Genomic DNA, 25,695 nt, shown 5'->3' with positions numbered 1-25,695 from the left:
CAGTGTCAGTAGATTGACTTTATTGCGTGCAGGCATGAGAACCAAATTTGGTTCTGTAACACAATTAGCTCAGAAATAGACAAGAAGAATACAATAAAGTGCCCAGAAATCTGACATTAAAAATTTGATATACAGTGAAATGGGGAAGAATTTGGCTTTGGTAGTGTAGTGGGTCCATTGGATACCCATTTGCAAACTATGAATCTGGAGGTGGCAGCACTGCAGTGATGCTTTGGACTTGCTCCCAGCACTGTGAGGCTCTCCAGCTGGGGCCCTGTTCCAAGCCCTACCACTGACAGCCTGAGCACAGTGGCAATGGAGAGAGATGAGCAAAGACAGCAATACAGCAATAAGAGAGCTCCAACAACAGCAACCCAGAGACTGAAACAAGACTATCTTCCAATTTAGAAAGACTGGTACCTTACATGTGTGCTGAGCTCCTCCTTTCCAATATTCTTGAATGGCACTACAGTTCAGCTGCATCCATAAGGTTATGCATGGCAGATTCAAACAACTACAAATGAAAAATGCTGGGGAAAAAATTCCAGAAAATTCCAAAAAGCAGAACTTGAATTTGCCACCATGGGGGCAACTATTTACATAGTATTTACATTGTATTTACAAGTATTTACACAGTATTTATATCATATTAGGTATTATAAATAATCTAGGGATGACTTGAAGTATAGGGGAGGGTGTTCATAGGTTATATGCAAACACTACCCCGTTTTAAATAAGGAACTTGAGCATCCCCTGATTCTGTGGGGTTTTGGAACCAATCCTTGGCAGATACCAAAGGACTACTGTATATGCGTCAAAGTCCTGAGATGACTCCTTGTGAAAGTAGCTATTATCATGGACAACTAATTTTTTTCCAGAGAATTTTCTTGTAAACCTCCTAGTATTTATACAACTCCCAATGGAAAATTTAAGTGCAATACAAAGCTGAGTCTTTTCATCATGGATTTCCCCACAGACAACCTAGCCTAGTCCATCTCCACCATCCAGTCTGGGCAGTACAGAAATGTGGGACTTCAGCAAAAGACAACCGGCAGCACAAAGTTTAATGTTTAACTAAAAGACAAAGTCTTTTGTGAATTATTGCTGAAGTCATGTAGGAAATTAAAAACATAATGCACAAGACGAACTCAGCAGCAGACCCCAGACTTTCCCCTTCCAAGACATGGTTCCAGACAGGGACACACACCATGGCCAGAAGGGGCTTCAGCTCTTCCATGTGGTTGGGTGGGCCTAACCTTGCTGGGCTAAAGCAGGCCAATCTGCACCAAGGTCCTGGAAGGCACCCTGGTGACCTTGTTTGTTATCGTTGAGTTTGCAGCCTTGCCTACACTGTCAAGTAAGTTAACTACATGCTGAGAAGGGACAGCGCAGGAGGAGCCCAGATGTGGCAGAGATGGCTGGCGATGCTGGGTCCCAGCTTGACACAGACTGGCGGCACGCACTACCCAGTGCAGGGCAGACCCACCAGACTCCTGGGGTTAGCTTATTAAAAACCTTAAACAACAACAGCAACAAAAGCAAAAACAAAGTGTGCAGTTTGAATGTGAAGGAGATGCAAGATTCTCAGCCCTTGGGTGTACATTATCAGGTGTAAATGATGAGCATTCCTCGTGATTTAGTTTTATACCTCATCTCCTGTATTATCTTTTGACCTGTTTTAGTAAACCTGTTTCATTGTATCAGATTTAGTCACTTAAAAATATAAAACTTGGGACTTCCCTGGTGGTCCAGTGGTTGGGAATTCACCTTCCAATGCAGGGGGTGCAATGGTCCACATCAAAAATATCTTTAAAAAAATATAAAACTTGGTGCCTATCAAAATATCAGATATAAACATTTCTGAGTATTAAATGAAAGTAACATTGGTTAAAGTACCTAGCAAACTAAAGGCACCTAATAATGTTTGTTGCTTCTCAAACTGAATGACTTTGCCAAACTAAAATGACAAATGCACCTGTATGTAACTATTTTATAACAAACAAGTGTAAGTTATTTCAAAGATCCTTTTAAATATTTCATCCTTAAGAGAAAGTCTGGGACTTCCCTGGTGGTCCAGTGGTTAAGACTCTGTGCTTCCAATGCAGGGGGCACGGGTTCGACCCCTAGTCGGGGAAATAAGATCCCACATGCCCTGTGGCGTGGCCAAAAAAAAAGAAGTTCATTAACCATTAGCAAAATATTGCTTTCAAAATATTTTAAGGCACTGAAATAGATGCATACATACCAAATTTTCAATATAGTAAAATGTAATAAAGAGTATTCTGAATTAGAGAAGTATATAAAATAAATAAGATCACTTTCATAACCTGGATAATGTATACCTAATTACTCACTACATTCACAAAAATCAATTCTAGGTGCACTGTAGATTTAAAGATATAACATATTATCTAGAAGAATATATACCTTGATATTTAAGATCTTCATGATATTGAGGTAAGGAAATATAAGGAAATATGCATTATATGGGATAAAAAAGATAATTTGACCTACATTAATCTAACCAACTTTTATTCATCAAAAGATACTAAGAGAATGAATAGGCAAGTTAACTTACAGTTCGTATTACTGACAACTAAAACCCAGAGTATATATTGTACTCTTTCAAATCAATGAGACAGTGTATTAATTTGCTAGGGCTGCTGAAACAAAGTACCATAAACTGATAGCCTAAATAACAGAAAAATATCGTCTCAGTTCTGGAGGCTAGAAATCCTAGATCTAGGTGTCAGTACGGCTGGTTCTTCCTAAGGGCTGTGAGGGAGAATTCTGTTCCATATCATTCTCCTAGCTTCTGATGCTTTGCTGTCAATCTTCATCTTCACATGACAATTTTCCCTTGTATGTATGTCCAAATTTCCCCCTTTTTATAAGGACAGCAGGCATATTAGATTAAGGTCCACCCTAAACCAGTAGGACCTCATCTCACCTAATTATATCTGCAAGAATTCTGTTTCCAAACAAGGACACATTCTGAGGTACTAGGAGTTAGGTCTTCAACATATGAATTTCTGCGGGACACAATTCAAAGCAAAACAGACAACCCAATAGATCAAAACATGTAAACACTGGAAGAGATTCTTATAAAATGAGTCAGCTAATAAACATGTGAAAAAGTACTCAACTTTTTAGTCAGCAGGAACCTGCAAAATAAAATTAAATTTCAGTATACCACCACTAAAATAGATGAAATGGAAAAGACTGATAATATTGATATCAGATTGGAAGTCTTATATGCTGATGATGGTAGTTTAAGTCAGTCCAACTGGTTTGGAAAACTCTTTGGCATCCTCTACTAGAACTAAGTGTTCGACAATTCCATTCCCCAGTATGTGTTGTAGCAGCACTGCTTGAAATAGATAAAAACTTAAAAAAAACCATTAAGTGTGATTGTGTGTGTGTATTTATATATGTATACATATTCGCATATTTATATATGTTTTTGTAGATTTATATAAAGAAGTATATCATAATAAGGAGATAAATAAATATTGTTTGGATGCATCTCACAAACAAGTTTGAGTAAAAGATGCCAGACACAAAAGAATATATACAGTAAAATTCCATTTGTACAACATACAAAAACAGACCAAGCTATTTATGGTGTTAAACATCAGAGAGGTTATTATCTTGGTGGAGAATTGTTAGTGATTGGGAGGGAGCCTGGGAGTGGCTTCTGGGAGCTCATGATGTGTTATTTCATGAACGAACTGCTGGTTATATAGAGAATTCACTTTATAAAAATCCATCCACCTGTATATTTATGATTTTTGTTCAGTTTCTGTATTAATGTTATATTTCAATAAGAATTACTTAAAATAATGGAAAGTTACTATCTACTGTAATATCCAAAATCACTTACAAAAGAATCACAGGATAAATGACATATTCCTATATATTTGGTTGAAGAATAAATCTGTGTTTAAAATGAATTAACTTGTTTTTAATAAAAAGATGAACAAACATGTAAAACAAAATATGATGTTTCTTTTTAAATAATTTTTGTGCTTTAATTGCAAGAAACACTGGAATAAAAAACATACAATTTCACACATGAATTCTTCAAATTTTTTCACTCCTTTATCTTGTATCATTTTTTTAATGAATTCACTTTTTGGCTACAAAGAAACAGTGCTTTTAAATATTGGGAAACTGACATACATTCATTTACTAAAAGTATGTTTTTGATCTCAGCGCATGTACTCTCTATATATACCCACTGAGAACTTCCCTGTGGTTCTAAGATTATGGGAAATATGCTTAGGTTTCAAATCCAATTTCTGGACTCATTGATGAGGTTTTGTTGTTTATTTTTAGAAATTTTTAACCTTTTTTACCTTTTAACCCCCTATTGTATCTTTAACATGTTTTATTTGAAAGTTGTTTAAGCCATTTCTGTTGTTCCCACTATTTGGGACAACAGAAAGTATATTCAAATCTGTTTGTACATTAGGATATTTATACTTAGATTTAGTTTTGGGTAAAAAATATCACATAACTATGAATATTTAAATAAACTTAAAGACAGGAATCAAAAATACCTGTAAAAATGTAAATACCTTTGCTTTCTCCATCACCTATGACTAATTTTCATATTTTGATGATAAGCCTAGTTGTAATTTCAAAAGTTTTCTTAACATAATACTATAGATAGAAATATAAAAAATTCAGAGTTGGCATTTAGATGAAAACCTTATTCATTTGAACTTAAGAGAACTTTGATAAATATTGTTTTAACAGTTTTATTTTAATTTCAGTAAAATATAATAGTGTATATGTGTTGTTTTATTCTTCTGGTTAAAATCTCTCTTAGTATTATACTTTTTATCTAAAGTGCATGTTATAAAACATTTCTTAGTGAAGAAAGAAAATCAGGTAGCCAGAGCCCTCATTTTATTGTTGTATTTTAGAGTTTAGGTTAAACATTGAACTAAAATATTATATAAATATATATGGAATATATATATACACATACATTTATGCTATATATCACCTGTATATAGAAACATATATTATATATAATATATTGTATATGTGTCTATATTCAAAATAGGATGCATAAAGCACCATAGCTTACTTATCCTTGTGAAGCTGATACAATTTTGTCATGTTTCCAAAGACTTCTAAATCGTTGGGAAAAGTAAGAACAAAGACAATTAACTTAAAATACAGCTGGCGTTTTTAACTCTTCCACTCCTCATAACCACACATCTGTAGCTTAACCTGACTTAATTTGATAACTATAGTTTTATTTTTTTTAACCATCTATCCATTTTTAAAATTCTTTGCTGGAAACCTGATAAAATGAGTTATTTCTTGAGGCGAAGGTGACCAAAAATTATGTTTTTTTTTTTTTTTTTTTCGGAAGGAAAAATCGACTTGAGGGTTGGAGATGGTTGTGACACATTTCAGACTTGTGTCACAGAGTAACAATCTTTTTTTTTTTTTTCACACACACACACTGTATTTTATTTTTACAAGAGATAAATAGACTGACACCAAGCATTGTACATGGATGACCACAACAAAAGCAACAATGATTGCAATTACCAAACATGAAACACACTCATACTATGTCATAATATTGACATTCAGTCCAGTAATCCTGCACTGTAACAGCTCCTTTACTTTGCATTGAAAATTGATTTGTATATTCTTTGCCTCTGAGACCTTGTGGGATTTTTTTTTTTTTTTTAATTCAGACAGAAAGTCACAAAAATTATACTCATCCTCATCAGTTCACTCAGTCCCATGTAATTAATTTTTTTTTATCTTGATCTTTTTTTAGCACTTTTATGAGTTCATCAGTTTTTCATTAGAGTTCTGAAAATGCTTATTCATTCAGTTCAGCAGTACAGTCAGTTACCAGAAACCTGTACTTGTCAGAGTCTTTTCCATGAATTTCTTGAAGATGAAACCCTTTTATAGGAACATATTTGCAAAAGCATCAGAGTACACCCAGAACTGTCTGTAAATGGCAAAAGACTTAAAAATGACCACAGTTAAAGATTTGATGAAAGTTCATAATAATGCAGTTGACAAGAAAATTAGTTATTTCTGAGATATACATTTTAAAGTAATAACTAGGATTATTACTTATAACATTATACCAGAATATATAAGATTTTTAGGAATTTCATGTAATGTCTGAAACATTTATATTAACATATTTCCATACAAGTAACCCTATGAAAGTTTAGTATTAGTTGTTTTGTTTGTTTGTTTTTTTATACTGCAGGTTCTTATTAGGCATCAATTTTATACACATCAGTGTATACATGTCAATCCCAATCGCCCAATTCAGCACACCACCATCCCCACGCCACCACAGTTTTCCCCCCTTGATGTCCATATGTCCATTCTCTACAACTGTGTCTCAACTTCTGCCCTGCAAACCGGCTCATCTGTACCATTTTTCTAGGTTCCACCTACATGCGTTAATATATTTGTTTTTCTCTTTCTGACTTACTTCACTCTGTATGACAGTCTCTAGATCCATCCACGTCTCAACAAATGACTCAATTTTGTTCCTTTTTAAGGCTGAGTAATATTCCATTGTATATATGTACCACAACTTCTTTATCCATTCGTCTGTTGATGGGCATTTAGGTTGCTTCCATGACCTGGCTATTGTAAATAGTGCTGCAATGAACATTCGGGTGCATGTGTCTTTTTGAATTACGGTTTTCTCTGGGTATATGCCCAGTAGTGGGATTGCTGGGTCCTATGGTAATTCTATTTTTAGTTCTTTAAGGAACCTCCATACTGTTCTCCAGAGTGGCTGTATCAATTTACATTCCCACCAACAGTGCAAGAGGGTTCCCTTTTCTCCACACCCTCTCCAGCATTTGTTGTTTGTAGATTTTCTGATGATGCCCATTCTAACAGGAGTGAGGTGATACCTCATTGTAGTTTTGATTTGCATTTCTCTAATAATTAGTGATGTTGAGCATCTTTTCATGTGCTTCGTGGCCGTCTGTATCTCTTCTTTGGAGAAATGTCTATTTAGGTCTTCTGCCCATTTTTGGATTGGGGTGTTTGTTTCTTTGATATTGAGCTGAATGAGCTGTTTATATATTTTGGAGATTAATCCTTTGTCCGTTGATTCGTTTGCAAATATTTTCTCCCATTCTGAGGGTTGTCTTTTCGTCTTGTTTATGGTTTCCTCTGCTGTGCAAAAGCTTTGAAGTTTCATTAGGTCCCATTTGTTTATTTTTGTTTTTATTTCCATTACTCTAGGAGGTGGATCAAAAAAGATCTTGCTGTGATTTATGTCAAAGAGTGTTCTTCCTATGTTTTCCTCAACGAGTTTTATAGTGTCCAGTCTTATATTTAGGTCTCTAATCCGTTTTGAGTTTATTTTTGTGTATGGTGTTAGGGAGTATTCTAATTTCATTCTTTTACATGTAGCTGTCCAGTTTTCCCAGCACCACTTATTGAAGAGACTGTCTTTTCTCCATTGTATATCTTTGCCTCCTTTGCCATGGATTAAATGCCCCAACCAAAAGACACAGACTGGCTGAATGGATACAAAAAACAAGACCCATATATATGCTGTCTACAAGAGACCCACTTTAGACCTAGGGACACATACAGACTGAAAGTGAGGGGATGGAAAAAGATATTCCATGCAAATGGAAATCAAAAGAAAGCTGGAGTAGCTATACTCATATCAGATAAAATAGACTTTAAAATAAAGAATGTTACAAGAGACAAGGAAGGACACTACGTAATGATCAAGGGATCAATCCAAGAAGAAGATATAACAATTATAAATATATATGCACCCAACATAGGAGCACCTCAATACATAAGGCAACTGCTAACAGCTCTAAAAGAGGAAATTGACAGTAACACAATAATAGTGGGGGACTTTAACACCTCACTTACACCAATGGACAGATCATCCAAAATGAAAATATATAAGGAAACAGAAGCTTTAAATGACACAATAGACCAGATAGATTTAATTGATATATATAGGACATTCCATCCAAAAACAGCAGATTACACGTTCTTCTCAAGTGCGCATGGAACATTCTCCAGGATAGATCACATCTTGGGTCACGAATCAAGCCTCAGTAAATTCAAGAAAACTGAAATCATATCAAGCATCTTTTCTGACCACAACGCTATGATATTAGAAATGAATTACAGGGAAAAAAAACATAAAAAAGACAAACACATGGAGGTTAGACAATACGTTACTAAATAACCAAGAGATCACTGAAGAAATCAAAGAGGAAATCAAAAAATACCTAGAGACAAATGACAATGAAAACACGATGACCCAAAACCTATGGGATGCAGCAAAAGCAGTTCTAAGAGGGAAGTTTATAGCTACACAAGCCTACCTAAAGAAACAAGAAAAATCTCAAGTAAACAATCTAACCTTACACCTAAAGAAACTAGAGAAAGAAGAACAAACAAAACCCAAAGTTAGCAGAAGGAAAGAAATCATAAAGATCAGAGCAGAAATAAATGAAATAGAAACAAAGAAAACAATAGCAAAGATCAATAAAACTAAAAGTTGGTTCTTTGAGAAGATAAACAAAATTGATAAGCCATTAGCCAGACTCATCAAGAAAAAGAGGGAGAGGACTCAAATCAATAAAATCAGAAATGAAAAAGGAGAAGTTACAACAGACACCGCAGAAATACAAAGCATCCTAAGAGACTACTACAAGCAACTTTATGCCAATAAAATGGACAACCTGGAAGAAATGGACAAATTCTTAGAAAGGTATAACCTTCCAAGACTGAACCAGGAAGAAATAGAAAATATGAACAGACCAATCACAAGGAATGAAATTGAAACTGTGATTAAAAATCTTCCAACAAACAAAAGTCCAGGACCAGATGGCTTCACAGGTGAATTCTATCAAACATTTAGAGAAGAGCTAACACCCATCCTTCTCAAACTCTTCCAAAAGATTGCAGAGGAAGGAACACTCCCAAACTCATTCTATGAGGCCACCATCACCCTGATACCAAAACCAGACAAAGACACTACAAAAAAAGAAAATTACAGACCAGTATCACTGATGAATATAGATGCAAAAATCCTCAACAAAATACTAGCAAACAGAATCCAACAACACATTAAAAGGATCATACACCACGATCAAGTGGGATTTATCCCAGGGATGCAAGGATTCTTCAATATACGCAAATCAATCAATGTGATACACCATATTAACAAATTGAAGAATAAAAACCATATGATCATCTCAATAGATGCAGAAAAAGCTTTTGACAAAATTCAACACCCATTTCTGATAAAAACTCTCCAGAAAGTGGGCATAGAGGGAACCTACCTCAACATAATAAAGGCCATATATGACAAACCCACAGCAAACATCATTCTCAATGGTGAAAAACTGAAAGCATTTCCTCTAAGATCAGGAACGAGACAAGGATGTCCACTCTCACCACTATTATTCAACGCAGTTCTGGAAGTCCTAGCCACGGCAATCAGAGAAGAAAAAGAAATAAAAGGAATACAAATTGGAAAAGAAGAAGTAAAACTGTCACTGTTTGTGGATGACATGATACTATACATAGAGAATCCTAAAACTGCCACCAGAAAACTGCTAGAGCTAATTAAGGAATATGGTAAAGTTGCAGGATACAAAATTAATGCACAGAAATCTCTTGCATTCCTATACACTAATGATGAAAAATCTGAAAGAGAAATTATGGAAACAGTCCCATTTACCATTGCAACAGAAAGAATAAAATACCTAGGAATAAACCTACCTAGGGAGACAAAAGACCTGTATGCAGAAAACTATAAGACACTGATGAAAGAAATTAAAGATGATACCAACAGATGGAGAGATATACCATGTTCTTGGATTGGAAGAATCAACATTGTAAAAATGACTATACTACCCAAAGCAATCTACAGATTCAATGCAATCCCTATCAAATTACCAATGGCATTTTTTACGGAGCTAGAACAAATCATCTTAAAATTTGTATGGAGACACAAAAGACCCCGAATTGCCAAAGCAGTCTTGAGGGAAAAAAACGGAGCTGGAGGAATCAGACTCCCTGACTTCAGACTATACTACAAAGCTACAGTAATCAAGACAATATGGTACTGGCACAAAAACAGAAACATAGATCAATGGAACAAGATAGAAAGCCCAGAGATTAACCCACGCACCTATGGTCAACTAATCAAAAATTATGTTTTTCTGAATTATCTAGGTTTAATTCATTACTGCCTTAATAGAAGTAATTTTCCATTGGCCAAGTCTACTGAGCAAAGGAATATTAAGAATTCCAGTGGATCCCTACTGGTCCTCTTTGCTCCCATTTTGTAACCTCTTCAGGAGCTTCCCTTGTGTAATCTGAAACCTGCCCTGTACATGAAAGGCAGGGAGAGACCTAAGAAAGAGGCAGCCCACTCTAGATTGGTAGGTGGCGGCTTCAAGAAGCAAGGGAACTTTCAAGGCTTGTCTTGGGCAGCTGCAAGACCAGTAACTTTTGCAGCTACCCACCAAATCTTAAAAGTTAATACAGACGCTTTAACTGGGTTCAATCATGTACACAGTCCAGATGGTCTCAACACCATATTACCATTATCTCAAAGCTGTGTCTTTGGGTAGCTTCCAGCTTGGGGAAGACAAGCAGAGCACACATTTCAAGGTGGGGGGGGGTGGGGATGGTGGTATGAACAGCCTCCAAATGCTCTGGTCCAGCTTGCAGGTCAAACTGGCGGTCATGTCTTTTTGATGACCTTTCTCAACAAGCAGCATCCCAATTCATGCTTGGTAATCAGAATTATTCACCTTGGCTAGAAAGTACAATGACCCCTTTTTCTGCCTGTGGGTTCAGTGGTGTGAGATTTCAAAAATGTTAGTGAGTGAGTGAGTAGTCAGCATCAGTTTCCAAAGCACTGGAGATATGAAACTTTTCCTAAGGGAAATAGTTGTTCATTGAGCACCAAAACATCCAAACAGTCCAATCAATTTGATTCAGGATTTGGAAGAAAAATATCTTAAGTAGATAATTAGTTGTAACAGTGAAAGGGACCACATCTCTGTCTTCTGCCTGGTTCTTGGACCCATGTTGTTTGGCTAAGGAGTAGACGTCATCACATCTAACCTATTAGGCATGGGTCCTATTACTAAGTATTTAGTGTATTCCATTATTCTATTAAACCTGCTTCTTCTAACTCTGTGTTCAAACTAATGAATCCTGTACAGGTTGACCCCATTGTTGTACTCACTTTACCATAACTAAGCAGAGATATTCTATGGGATTACACGTTGATGGATAAAGCTCTTTGTAAGATCATGAATGATGATGACGGCCGAAGCATTGCAGACAGGAAGGGGATTTAATATTCAGAATATATCTAAACCCATGAGAACAAACCTGTACTCCCTTCATGATAAAATAGTCCAATATATTCAGCTTTCTTGCAGGTGGCTGGCTATTACCCCTGAGGAAAGATCCTCTATTGTGGCTGGATGTTAGTAGTTTAGGCACTTATTAGTGATGGTAAACAGATCATTCATGGCAAGGAGAAATCCATGTTTTAGTGCTAATGAATTGCCTCTGTCTTTGCCACCATGGTCAGTTTGTACATGGACCCACAGTGTAAAAATTAGAGCACCTACGGAAAAGGGCACACAGATGTCCACAGATTACTCATAAATGACCACTATAAAATTTCTATTCTCCCTGAGTCTTTGGATTTCTTCTTCAGTACTCCAGAAATATTTTATAGTATCTTTCTCATTGACTAAAGGTCATATTGGAGTTCAGGATGTAAACCAACTTAGTTCACACAATTACCTGCTGCTTAAACCCATCCCTAATCCTGATTTGGTGTATCCATATCAATACATTCAGCCTGCCTAGTCTCATATTTTGTCCTCTTTGGTCAAACATCTCTTAGCCCACCCCCATATATGTTCCCGTAACTCCTGCTGGTACAAATTGGCAAGGCCATGTTATTCTTTTAGTGTGTAGTCTACTTTGTCCCAGACCACTTCTTGTACTTTTCCATTTGGGCTATGCTGGGGTTCCAATTCTTAAAGGTCTTAAAGGCCGACGGCAGAATGAATAATTATAGTTGTGAATTTTGAGTAGACTAAGCAACTCCTCATGAAGAAACTCTCTCTTGTGAAGCCACTGGAAGGATTTTATGAAGAGAAAGTCAATTTCCTCAGACAGAGAAGGGTAAACTATTTCTAAGACAAGAAACACTGAGTTATTTTGGAGATCAAAATTATCACCTTCATCTGTGTCTGCCCAAATGTTTTTATCCAATATCTCAGTATTCTACTCTTTCCCCTATTTATCTTCAAATGTGAGTTTAATGGACTTTCAATTCTGCATCGCTGAAAATAAGTCTCTTGGTTTGGTTCATAGCTGCAATTAACAAGTTTTCTGATTTTTCATATGTGTTCTAAATTTTGTATTCAAGACCTTTATACTGATTCTCTTCCACTCCCTTTAGGAAAGTTAAAATAAGCTAGACCATGTAGAATGTTTGTAACTGCCACAACTACTGCTTCTTTTAACTCCTTGCCTCCACCTACACTCCATTCCATGCCAACGGTAGTGATGTTTTTTGTATCAATGCTGCCACTATCAGTGTTCCATTTGCTCCTGGCATAGAGGTTATCCATGTGTGCTAGACAAGTATCTGATAAGAAACAGGCAGTATACTCAGAAGGAGTAATTTAAAATACCTTAATGAAGAGATGGTTTATAAAAGTATAGGCAGGAATGGTGAAGTACCCTGAGGCTATCTATAGAGAAGAGCCATTAATAGAAATACCCCGTATCCACTATCCAGTATCTGCCATGATTGTTTCATCTAAGATTCTAATTGTTAACATTTTTTTATAAATTAGAAACAGAGATTACTGTTATATTTGTTAGATATATTATAGTAAACTATAACAAAGATTGTGTACTCCAAGTGTGTAGAAGCTAAAGTTAGGTTTTTTCCTCAGTTGCATATATCTAAAATATGTGACATCAACAAGACAGAGTTATTTTTCCCTCATAATAGGCAAGACCTAGACAGCCTAATGGTGATAAAGTGTCTAAGTCCAGAAGCCTTTAGAGACTGAGGTTCCTTTGTGCTCAACAATTCATCCCTCATTAAAGATGTTGTCCACAGCTCCAGGCAATAGGAAGAAAGGAAAATAAAGTCTTCATTTGAACTGTCTTTCATGGAGTGTTCTCAGAAATTTCCTTGTGACACTTTCTATCACTTCTCATTTGCTAGAACAGGCCAGATCTCATGAAGACAGACTGAATACTATATATTTCTAATCTTTGGTGGTTATATTTACAGCTAAAGAGTTCTCTTACCATATAAAGGGGAACACCTTTATTAGAGTTCACTTAGTTGTCTCTGACTCACAACAACACTGACAAATTCTAGCCTAAGGCAACATAAACATAAGTAGGAAAAGATATAGATAAATATTTTTGAGTTTTATATTTGACTCAGCCAAGCCATTGAAATATCATTCAGGAAACATCAGAATAGGGAAAATAATTTTCATACAAATAGTCTATTATAAATATACTCATACTTGAAAGAGAGCCTTAGAGTCATTACTCGCAAAAATTGTAAAAAATAAAATGCTTGAATTGCCATTAATATACTTCTTTTCTTGAAACCATCATTATATTTTTCATAATAAGATAATTTTCTAATTCACTAACATTCCACATTTTGTGCAAGTAAAAATCTAACTTTGCCTATGGAACTTAATACTTAATATTGGTTACATATATAAAATTTGGTGATTTAAAATTATCTCTAAATGATTTAATATTATAACATCATTTTGACCACTCAAGGGTATAATTTATCTATTGTGAATAATAAGAAGAATTAAAATGAAATCAGTAATATCATCATGATTTAATAAAACAAATAGTATATAATGGAAAAAGTCTTTACAGTAGGATTCAAAGTATTAAAAAATCTTCAAAATCATTAACAACATGGTTACACATGTCCTTAATTATTCTAACATTAGATAATAAAATTCTGCATTCTGGTGTTTTTCTGCTTCTATTTCTTCTTTTACTCACTAATGTTTTCCAGTTGAATGTTATTTCCCAGAATAAAAAAAAATAAACATTAAAAATTGTCACGTGATAAAACTTAGGGTTTCCCTTTTTTTTCCCATAGAGCTCTCTCTCCAACATCAGGTTGATTTCTTTTCAGGGAAATAAATAAATAAATAAATAAATAAATACATACATACATACTACGAAGGGCGATATTTAAGGAATTAAGAAGGTTCTGTAATCCACACATCATAAAACCATTAACTATAAGTAATACTGTAAAAATGAACCAAAAAAGAAAAGTGGCTATTTCTTTTTTTTTTTTTTTTAATATTTATTTATTTATTTTTTATATTGTTTTTGACTGTGTTGGGTCTTCGTTTCTGTGCGAGGGCTTTCTCTATTTGCGGCGAGCGGGGGCCACTCTTCATCGCGGCACGCGGGCCTCTCACTGTCGTGGCCTCTCTTGTTGCGGAGCACAGGCTCCAGACGCGCAGGCTCAGTAGTTGTGGCTCACGGGACCAGTTGCTCCGCGGCATGTGGGATCTTCCCAGACCAGGGCTCGAACCCGTGTCCCCTGCATTAGCAGGCAGATTCTCAATCACTGCGTCACCAGGGAAGCCCAAAAGTGGCTATTTCTTAATGAAAACTATTAAATTTGTTTGTAAACATTGTTTTGCATAAGGCAATTAGGAAACTTCATATTTCATTTACCAATTAAATAACATTTTATTCAAGTGTGATTCTTTTCAGGTAAGTTATCAAGATAAAATTTGAAAAATAAACAAGTAAAGCAGAAATAACAAAGAAAAACAACCAGGAAATAAAAGGCATTTGCTCAAGAATTAAACTAGAAGTCATCCACAATATACAAAAAAAACCCCAAACAAACAGTTATATCAGACAAAATAAAAGGGCCATATAATTTTTACTGAAATATGCATCAGATACCATTGAAATATGTAAATCTCTAATAATTCACCTTTGAAGTTGTTTAGAAAGGATGGCTCTATCAAGCTGTAAAGAATTTGAATTACAACACATTTTATAATGTGTGTCTACTTGTTGAAAAGTTTACAAAACGGAAAGTATTAGGAAGAATTAAAAAAACTGGAGACTTGATCTTAGGCAAGAATCAAACATTTCTTAGGTGTGATTCAAAAAGCTAATTAAATATAAATCTTTTTTATCTTTCAAATAAAATAAACTCGTTCCTGTATAATTTTCTTTTTCATATTTTGAGTGAGGGATAGATCACAATGATCTCTGCGTTTTCATATTTGAAAATGGTCTTGCTCTCCTGATATTATCCTTTATGTTAACTTCTTCAAGAGTAATATTCTGAGTAATTAAACAATACACACATTAAAGATCACCTCATTAGTATACATTGTAATGATTCCAGTCGATAAAAATTGGTAGATCCACATGAAAATATTCATAATTTGTGGTTAGGTGGCCTTGTATATGTTATTCACTGATTCCTACATTCATTCTTCCATTTGCTCTTATTTCTTTTTTTTTTTTAAAGATTTACTTATTGATTGATTGATTGATTGCTATGTTGGGTCTTCGTTTCTGTGCTAGGGCTTTCTCTAGTTGTGGCAAGTGGGGGCCACTCTTCATCGCAGTGTGCGGGCCTCTCACTATCGTGGCCTCTCTTGTTGCGGAGCATAGGCTCCAGACGCGCAGGCTCAGTAGTTGTGGCTCGCGGGCCCAGTTGCTCCGCGGCATGTGGGATCCTCCCAGACCAGGGCTCGAACCCGTGTCCCCTGCATTAGCAGGCAGACTCTCAACCACTGAGCCACCAGGGAAGCCCTCTCTTATTTCTTAATTCTTAAAATTCTTAATTCATTCCATGCCACACTCATTTATCTTATAAACTTCTTAAGCGTCTATTCTTTATTTAGCCCTATATGCAGAGGCATTAAATATTTTGCTTATGTGCATTTTATTCAGGAAAAAAACCCCTGAGTATTGAAGGGGATGATAATCAATTCCACCTAAGTCCACAAAAAAGAATTGGACTCAGTATTAATTTTGGAAGCTGTTGGTTTGAGACATGATAACCACCCCAGAAAATGCAGGAAAATAACATATAAATGAATATGAATAAACAACAATGCTGAATGAATAGACTATAAAAATAGACACATTTTTCACCAGCATTTTTATTTTTATGGAAATACTGTCCTGTGTTTGAATATATTTGATATGGAGAGAATATAGAGCAAATAATTTACCTAGAAACTGTAAATACAAATAAAATAAACAATAAAACATTTATATAAAATGTTTTTACATATTGAAATATTACTCTAAAATAAAAACAACTTTTTGAAAAGTTTAATTCTGTTTTCAGAAATGGTTTTAGATAGACTTGCAAGTAGTGAATTCAAGAAAACTTAGACAAGGTACCTAACTGCAGATTACTAAATTTAACTGGAAAATCAAATTTCTTAATGTTGAATTTAAATGTGATAATAATATCTTACTTAATAGTCATTACATTAACTTTGTAGAATTTTGAGACATTAAGTTTCTCTTTCCAAATTCCTCTTTCACTCTACTTTTATTAAGTTCTATTCCAGCAGCCACTTTTGATAACTGTTTTGATGATTTGTACTCTTTCTCTATAAAAACTAAGCCATCATTTAGCAGTAGATATCTGGGATAAAATGTCATTTTCATTCAATTGCTAGTTTCTTCCTTCACTTTGAGGTTGAAACTACTTTCCTGGGAGACATTCTTAATTCAACTCTGTCTACAGAAGTCCTCTGCATTATTCCTCTTTCACTTCTAGCACAAAGCACCATTTCCCCTATATTGCTTTTTTAATACTTATTATCATTGGCTATTATCAGCAAGAAATACAAACTCTTCAGCGCTCTTCGGTTTTCAGGTGGTACACTGACACAATATATTTTAAATACACTATTAATTTTAAAAGAAATATATTCAATTGAATGAAACAAAGTATTTTGTATTTTTTGCTCTTTAATGCCTTAACATCTTTATTTTCTCCTTAAAGAAGTAATGTGATGAACCGCAGACCTTTTCAGTTTATCATTTTCACAAGATATGTTTTAGCCCCATTTCATATTCTAACCACAACTTTACACAGGGATTTGTAAGGAGAGTATCTGGGGCAAAGTTGTCCTTATTGTCACAATGAGTTGAATTGTGTCCTTCAAAAATTCAAGATGTTGAAGTCCTATACCCCAGAATGGGAACTTACTTAGGAATTGGGTTGCTGCAGATATGGTTAGCTAAGTAAAGATGAGGTCATACGGGATTAGGATGTGACTTTAATCCTGTGTACATGGTGTCTTTATAAAAAGGGGACATTAGGCTTCACACAATGCCATGTGAAGATGAAGGCATAGACTGATCTGATGTAGCAGAAGCCAAGGAATACCAAAAACTGTCAGAAAACCACCAGAAGCTAAGGAGAGGCATGGAACAAAATTTTTATCACAGTCCTCAGAAGGAAACAATCCTGCCAACACCTTAATCTGAGATTTCTAGCCTCCAAAATAGTGAGAAAATAAATTTTGGTTATTTAAGTCACCCATTGTGTGATACTTGGTCATGGCAGCCCTAACAAAGTAAAACAATTGCTAGGCCTTAAAGTCACATGAAAATACTATCTTTTTATTTAGTCACTTATATAAATGTCACTTTAAAAGGTTAGAATTTAATCAAATAACATTATAATTTTTACTTTGACAGTGTGTTGGTTTATTAAACATTTGTCCCAAATGCTCATTTTCAATATTGTAGATCATTCTGTATAAATATAACATGTGGCAAAACAGTTAAACAAGGAAGTTTTATTTAGTTTTCTACTACAGCCACCCTACATGCCAGGACTTTATTTGACTAAAAATGTTTCCCCTAAATTAAGCAGTTACTGTCTTAAAGACTATTTAAAATCTATTAATTTATGTATTTCTTCTCAATAAAGAAATGGTCAATATAAACAGAGTCTAAACACAGACTTTACATTCTCCTCAAAAATTAACTCAAAATGGATCACAGACCTAACTGTATAACACAAAACTGTAAAACTCCTAGAAAATAACACACAGAAGAAAATATAAACAATCTTGAGCATGATGATAACTTTTAGTTACAACCTCAAAGGCATTATCCATGAATGAAAGAATTGATAGGTTGGACTTTATTAAAATGAAAATTTTTTGCTCTGTGAAAGACAAAGAGAATGAGAAGACAAACCACATACTACAAGAAAATACATTCAAAAGACATAAGTAGTAAAGGATTGTTACCCAAAATATACAAAGAACTCTTAAAAATCAACCATAAGAAAATGAATGACCTTATTAAAAAGTGGGTAAAAGACATGAACAGACCTACCTCACTATAGAAGATATACATATACATCTACCTATCTATCTATCTATCATCTACCTACCTATCTGTCTATCTATCTAAATGGCAACTAAGCATATAAAAAGATACTTCACATCATATGTCACTAGGAAATGCAAATTAAAACAGAAATAAGATACCATTACACGTCTATTAAAATAGCCAAAATCCAAATCACTGACATCATCAAACGTTGGCAAGGATTTGGAGCAACAAAAGCTCTCATTCATTGCTGGTAAGGACTCAAAATGGTAAAGTCACTTTGGAAGACAGTTTGGAAGTCTTACCAAACTAAACATGCTCGTGATCATATAATCCAGCAACTGCACTCTGTGATATTTACACAAAAGGGTTGCAACTTAAATCTACACACGGATGTGTATAACAGCTTTATTCAGAATTGTTAAAACTTGGAAGCAAACGAGATGTCCTTCAGTAGGTGAATGAATAAGTAAACTGTGACATGTCCAGACACCAGAACATTATTCAGTGCTAAAAAGAAAGGAGTTATCAAGCCATGAAAAGACATGGTGAAAACTTAAACACATGTTACTAAGTGAAGGAAGCAAATCTGAAAATTCTACATATTGTGTGATTCCAACTCCATGGCATTCTGAAAAAGATAAAACTATGGAGACCATAAAAAGATCAGTGATTGCCAGGGGTTGGGAGGAGGGAGAGATAAATAGACGGAAGCACAGAGGATTTAGGGCAGTGAAACTATTCTACTATAATGATGGATAATGTCAATACATTTATCAAAACCCATAGAATGTACAACACCAAAAGTGAACCCTAACGTAACTACTGACTTTAGGTGAAAAAGATGTGTTAATGTAGGTTCATGGATTGTAACAAGTGTACCACTCTGGTGCAGGATGTTGATAGTGGGAGAGGCTGTGTATGTGAAGAGGGGAACAGAAAGTACATGGGAATTCTCTTTACATTCTGCTCAAATTTTCTGTGAACCTAAAACTTTTCCAAAACGTAGAATAAATTTTAAAGGAAGAAAATAAGTACCTACCTGTGTGTGTGCACACTCACATATATTAAGGTATATTCAAAATAAAAATTTTGAAATTTGTACACATCACTATGACATAGTTATTGTTCTTATATATGGTTGTATAGCTAATGATAAATTTTGGTGTCTAGTTTTTAATAACTAAAGAAGTTACTAAAAACTGATATATTTCAGTCCATCTAATTATAAAGGAATTTATGTTATTTTATATTTTTAAATAATCCTGGCTGTGTAAGTGCTAACCAAACTCTAAGCTGTTTCCTTGTTAAAGTCTCTGAAGTATACAGTAAAATAATCATCTAGTGAATCTTTCTTTAGTATCTTTTCACCATGCTGTTCCGCTTGAGATTAAAAGACAGATTCTCCCAAGTTCGAAGGTAACACATGTCTTGAAAATTCATTTTTTTTTAGAATCATGGACTTCAAGCTGCTTTAGTAATAGAATTTCTATTTTCATAGAATACCATTGATGGTTTTAGCTTTTTTGAATTAGCAATACACACATATAGATAAAAATGAAGTGTGGACTGATACACGAATGGTTGATTTAACATTTGTAAATTTCTGTTTAGATGGTAAAATGGAAAATTTAAAATAAGATTGTCAGAATGAGTCTTAACATTAAATAACTGTAAATGAAAAATCCTGAGATATATTTAAGAAAAATTTATGTCTACTTTGTAAATTATCCTTTTTTATCAACAAACTATTTAAAAAGTACAGTTTGCAATAACCGAATAATTTTCGAAAAAGTTACACATACGCTACGTATCCACCACTGTTCTGTAAAACAGTAGTTTTACATCAGAGAACAAAACAGAAATTCTCAAAGTCATAGAGCTTACATTATTGCAAGAGAACATAAAATAATAATAAACATAATGACTGACTAAATTTTACAGCATTCTGGAAGGTGATAGGTCTTATGTCTATGAGGTTCTTAGATCTTCATTTTCCAGCATTTTACGTCTAGAGATGGCTGAATGTACAACTGTATTCCAATGGACAATGTGTACATTCCTTTCCTCAGTTGGAAGTTCTTATTCTAATGGACTATTTCAAATTATAAGAAAAAAGGAAAATTAACTTGCAAACACAACTAAATTATTTTAGTTACAGTTAAAAGGCAGTATTTGTTTTTCAGTCTCAAGAGCATCAATTAAAACTATTACACAATGTAAGACAATGTGACTGTTAATACGAGAATTTTGCTTTTATTCTGCATTACGTTTCTATATCTAACAACAGATAAACTTTATTACAACACTATTACCAGGGAATATTTTAATGCAATGTGCTTATTCTTTTCCTATTTCCTTGTCCCTAACAATATCAAGAATTTCTATATGACAGTAACATGTGTGTACTGAATGGAGTTTGTGGAAGGTAAGAGAGAATAGAGTGAAAATGAACCAGTACATCCTGATAGTACTTGATCTCTCCATAATAAATATAGACACAGGAATGGACCCAACGTGTTACTGATATATGTGTGTGTGTGTTATATACACATTATATATATATATATATATATATATATATATATATATATATATACACACACACACACACATATATATAAAATTATATTATATATACATCTACACATTATATATATACACACATTATAATACTATATATCTACATATTTTATATATAGAAACTATTTTTTTTAACATCTTTATTGGAGTATAATTGCTTTACAATGGTGTGTTACTTTCTGCTTTCTAACAAAGTGAATCAGTTATACATATACATATGTCCCCATATCTCTTCCCCCTTGTGTAGAGAAACTATTTGAATGAAGTTGTCACAACAGGTAAGAAATTTGTGCCATTTACAGATATAGAAGTAGGAAAAGCAAGGCAAATCAGGTAGACAACAAGTTTAATTTTGGATATGTATACAACAAATCCAAGCATAAATACCCATATGAATTTGAGTTAATTTCATGGACACAAAATTCACAAAAGATAAAAGGCCTTAAAATTGATTTTGATTCATAAGGCTTATGTTGTAGTTACCATTATAAGAGTGAAGTGGAATGGGTATTGGGGATGTAGATTGACTAAAGATAGAATATTGAAAATTACAGCATTTGAAAAGCTGTAAAAGAGAACACTATTATTAAAAAATATATAAAACATAGCAAGTGAAGGGAGAAGGGCAGGATACCTGGAAAGGAAATAGACACATTAAATAAAGTTCTACAAATGGCTAATAGTGTTTAATTCTAGAAGAGTACAATTATAGAAGGACAGGAAAATCTCCATTTTTATTTTGCTACTGGCATGATATTGGATATATTTGCAGAGCAATTTAATAGAACAAAAAGATACAAAAAACAATGCACTGACCAGTTTCCGTATCTGAGGAAGTAGAGGCGGCAAGTATAAAGTAGTCTTTCTAGAAGTGTGAGTGTGAGGGTAAGCAGGGAGGTAGACAAGTTGCCAGACTAAGGAGAGGGTGGCTTATCTGTTTGTACGTATGTATTGTGAAAAGTGATACTCCTGCATAATTTAAATGACTAAAGTGACCATACAGAGAATGAAGTTCAAGACACAAGACAAATGTAAACTGACATTTGGAGAAAGGTCCTGTTAGAAATGAGAAGAGAAAGTGCTTCAGGTATATATAAGAGGGGACAAGAGATTTCTTACCATTAAAAAAAAGAAAAAAAGACTTTTCAGAAATAAAATCATTGAATATATTTTTTTGAAAAAGTATACACTTTCTGATTTGAGAATGGGGGTAGAAAATGGACTTTCTTGCAGAGAGAAGGCATAGCTGCCTTGAGATACACATAACACCAAATTTCATCTAGGTCTGTTTCATATTTTTATTTCTTCGGCCATAATTCCTCCGCATTTATCCTTTTCCTCCTTAAAAACTCCTATTTATTTTATAAAATAGCAATAAGACATAATCTCCTCTGAAAATCTTTTTCCCCTATCTTAACACTTCAAATAAAATGAATCTCATCCCTTACTAGTTCTCCTTTTCACTCTGTTATATGTATCCACCAACACATAACATATATTTTGTAACTGTAACTGGTCAGGTTCTGAATTAACTGAGAAATAAGGCAAACATTGGTTGACTCTCCATTCCTTTGCAGCCTACGTTGCAAAAATAGTCCAAGGTATTACCTTTATTACTGATAATTACCTAATTTGTCTATGTAGTTTATTATAAAAGAAAGACTTTTTTCCCCAGGAAATACAACACTGGACCTGGATGTAATTCAACCTCTATACTCTTCAACTCCCAACGCTTCAGAGGAAGAATTTTCCTGAAAGGATCAGCAGAATGTATTTTCTCTGCAAATAGCTTGCTTCCAAGAACAAAACGATGTCAAGAATGTTAGCTTCGTATACTCTACACAGCCATCATCTACTACAGTCACTCATCTGGCCTTCAAGCCATTGCTAAGGCCTACATGACTTGGGAATAGGTCCCTCTCTATAGCAGACCAAGATCAAGACCCATACTATGTTAAAACTTAGTCACCTCTCTATATGACAGCAATCCAAAGAAGGCCAAAGAATTCTCTAAGAACAACCAAGGTCAAAGTGTAACACCTTTATGTTAAATTTTTACCTTTATGGGTAGATGCTAGTAAATGCACAGTTATGATTAAATTATTTCTACTATTTTTCCTCTTGTTGCTTAACTTTTCATCAGTAAATTAAAAACAAGTTTATCAACCAAGAGTGGTATAAGAGAGGAGCTCTTGGTTGTTTGAGGAGACACAACACTGAAGAAAAAAAGTAAGGTACTAGCAATTATGTTTCCTGTTTAATTTTCAATATTCACCTGTAATCTGTTAAATGTTGGTCTCTCCCCAAAAGAGGAAAGAACCCTGCCCCTTCATAAATCTTGTAGTATAGAAGAGTACAATGTTGAGCAATGCTCTAGCAGACCTGTTTTAAAAATATATTAAAGTAGTGCTTCAGGCATAAGAAATATGGTCCCAGAGGGAAACACAGTAATGTAGAAATAAATGAAGAGCAACAGGGATGTAACTACACAGTTAATATTCACTTAAAACCAAGTAATGTTGTATACAGTTTAAATATACAGAGATATAGAATTAATTAAAACAATCACATAAATGTTGAGGGGGTAAAATGTTTTAAGGTAATAATATTATCTGAAAAGTGGTAAAATTCCTCATTTAAATGAGGATCTAATATGTCAAGAATTCGCATTGCTAGGGTAACACTCAAAGAGTAAAGAGTGTACCTTAGTACTAGTAGAGGGGAAAATAAGAGTTTTAAAAATCTTGATTAATCCCAAAGGAGTTAATATAGCGGAGAAAGAATGCAAAAAGTCGAGACAAATGGAAAATAAAACGTAAGACAGTAGACATAAATCCAAATATAAGAAAGATAACAATGTATGTCAATGAATTATATATTCCAAGTAGAAGACAAAACTTGTCTGTCCTAGTATCTTCAATTAAACCAGAAAACAGAACTAATAATAGATTTTCCATTGTTTCTCACGAACATCTTTATTGTCCTAATTTCTGTTTATCCTTTTCTCTATGCAGATTTCCTACCACATGATGATGAGATTGATAGGGAGGGAACTGTCAAAAGACACGATATGTTTTTAATGCTAAGTTATATGAATATTTAAAGATTTTGACTCAAACCAGACTTTAGATAATCAGAATTCAAATGTTCCACGCTATCCAGATTCAATGGTTCCCATCAGAAAAAGCCCATTTTTCAAAATAGAGATGTCCCATGCATGGTATTCTAGCCAGGGTCATTCTCTTAGTCACCCTACACTTGAGATTCTGGCCACATGTTACCTATTCATCATACACAAGTAACTGGCCAAAAATGACCCTAACACATTTCTTTTTTTTTTTTAAGGCAAACAAGATAGTTATCATTGGCAAATATTTATCAATAGTTATTTTATACAAAACACTGAAGCAAGATTGACATTGGACTATTCAATGGACATAATTTTGTCACTATGAAAATATTTCTGAGCGTCTACAATGAGCCTGGGAGAATCAAAGGTCAATGTCTTCATTAGGCCATTCCTTAGCAAAACTAGATTTCAACCTTGAATGTGATTTATTACATCAAGCTTCTCTACCTTTTTCTCAAGTTCTGCCTTGAGTCTTTGCCAGACTGATTTTCTTTTTGTCTAACTTACGAAGTTCCTTTATAAAAGCCTGTGAATTTTACCCTTAAAATTACTTTATACCTATCCTTCCATTGTGTGGAATTAAAGTAGGTTAGTTCTTCTAACAGTGATCTGCTTGGTGATCTCCCCTTCCTTCATCTTCTATCATTTATTTTGTTGCCAGAGTAATCTTGCTTACACCAGTTCTGTTTATCTCATCTTATCCTACCTCATCTCACCTTATCTTGTCCTCTGCAAAATAAATTCAAAAATTATCTTTTCCTGAATTTGGTTCTCTTCATAATCAGCTTTCAACCTGCTTTCCCATTTTCCTACTTTTACTTTTCACTATACTCCTCCATCTTACCTATGATGTGTGCAAATTGGAGTAAAATTGAATATGCTCCCTTTACTAGAGTTGGACAACATCTGATGCTATAACAGATTAAATCTCAAATATCAAAGGTTTAACACACACACAGATTATGTCTCACTCATATAACTGTCTGTCATGGATATTCACTAAATGGTGTTTTCCAAGCAGAAGCATCATGCAATCAGGATCTTTCCATTACACGGTTCCACAGTCTCTACGGCTTTGAATCTTTTGCTTCCAGCAAGAACTTGAAGGAAAGTAGAAGGACAGTTTTATGCAAGGGCCTGGATATGTTCCCCAGGCTAAAACTCAGTAATATGGATACAGTCAACTGCCAAGGAGGCTGAAGTGTGGTTTCCTCTTGTTGGGTACCAAGGAAGAATAAGAATGTGATTTCTGTGAACACACTGCATTTGTACCACAGTGCCATGTTCATATGTTCTCTCCATAAAATATGCTTCCTCCTAAATCTTCCCCTTATATTCTCTATGATTCAATATCCAACCTCATCACTTTCATAAATCGAACTTGATACTTCTAACAGATTAACTGAAATTTATTTTTGTATGCATCAGATCTTTCCTAATAAATTGTATTATTCCTTAGGTCAAGTATTGTATTTTAGCTAGTTGTTAATCTCACACATTATTTACTATATTTATTTATACATGGT

The 25,695-nt window shown here is 34.3% G+C and overlaps 1 pseudogene; it reads left to right on the top strand.

The window, feature by feature from the left end:
- The first annotated feature begins 315 nt into the window (after positions 1-315).
- The window catches only part of LOC137765961 (ubiquitin-conjugating enzyme E2 J2 pseudogene), a 67,297-nt pseudogene continuing 41,917 nt past the window's right edge, over positions 316-25,695 (top strand).

This window comes from Eschrichtius robustus, chromosome 6 (assembly GCF_028021215.1).
Source record: "Eschrichtius robustus isolate mEscRob2 chromosome 6, mEscRob2.pri, whole genome shotgun sequence".
NCBI classification, from domain to species: Eukaryota; Metazoa; Chordata; class Mammalia; order Artiodactyla; family Eschrichtiidae; genus Eschrichtius; species Eschrichtius robustus.
The sequence above is the reverse complement of the archived record's forward strand: the minus strand, read 5'-3'. Positions and strand labels throughout refer to the sequence as shown.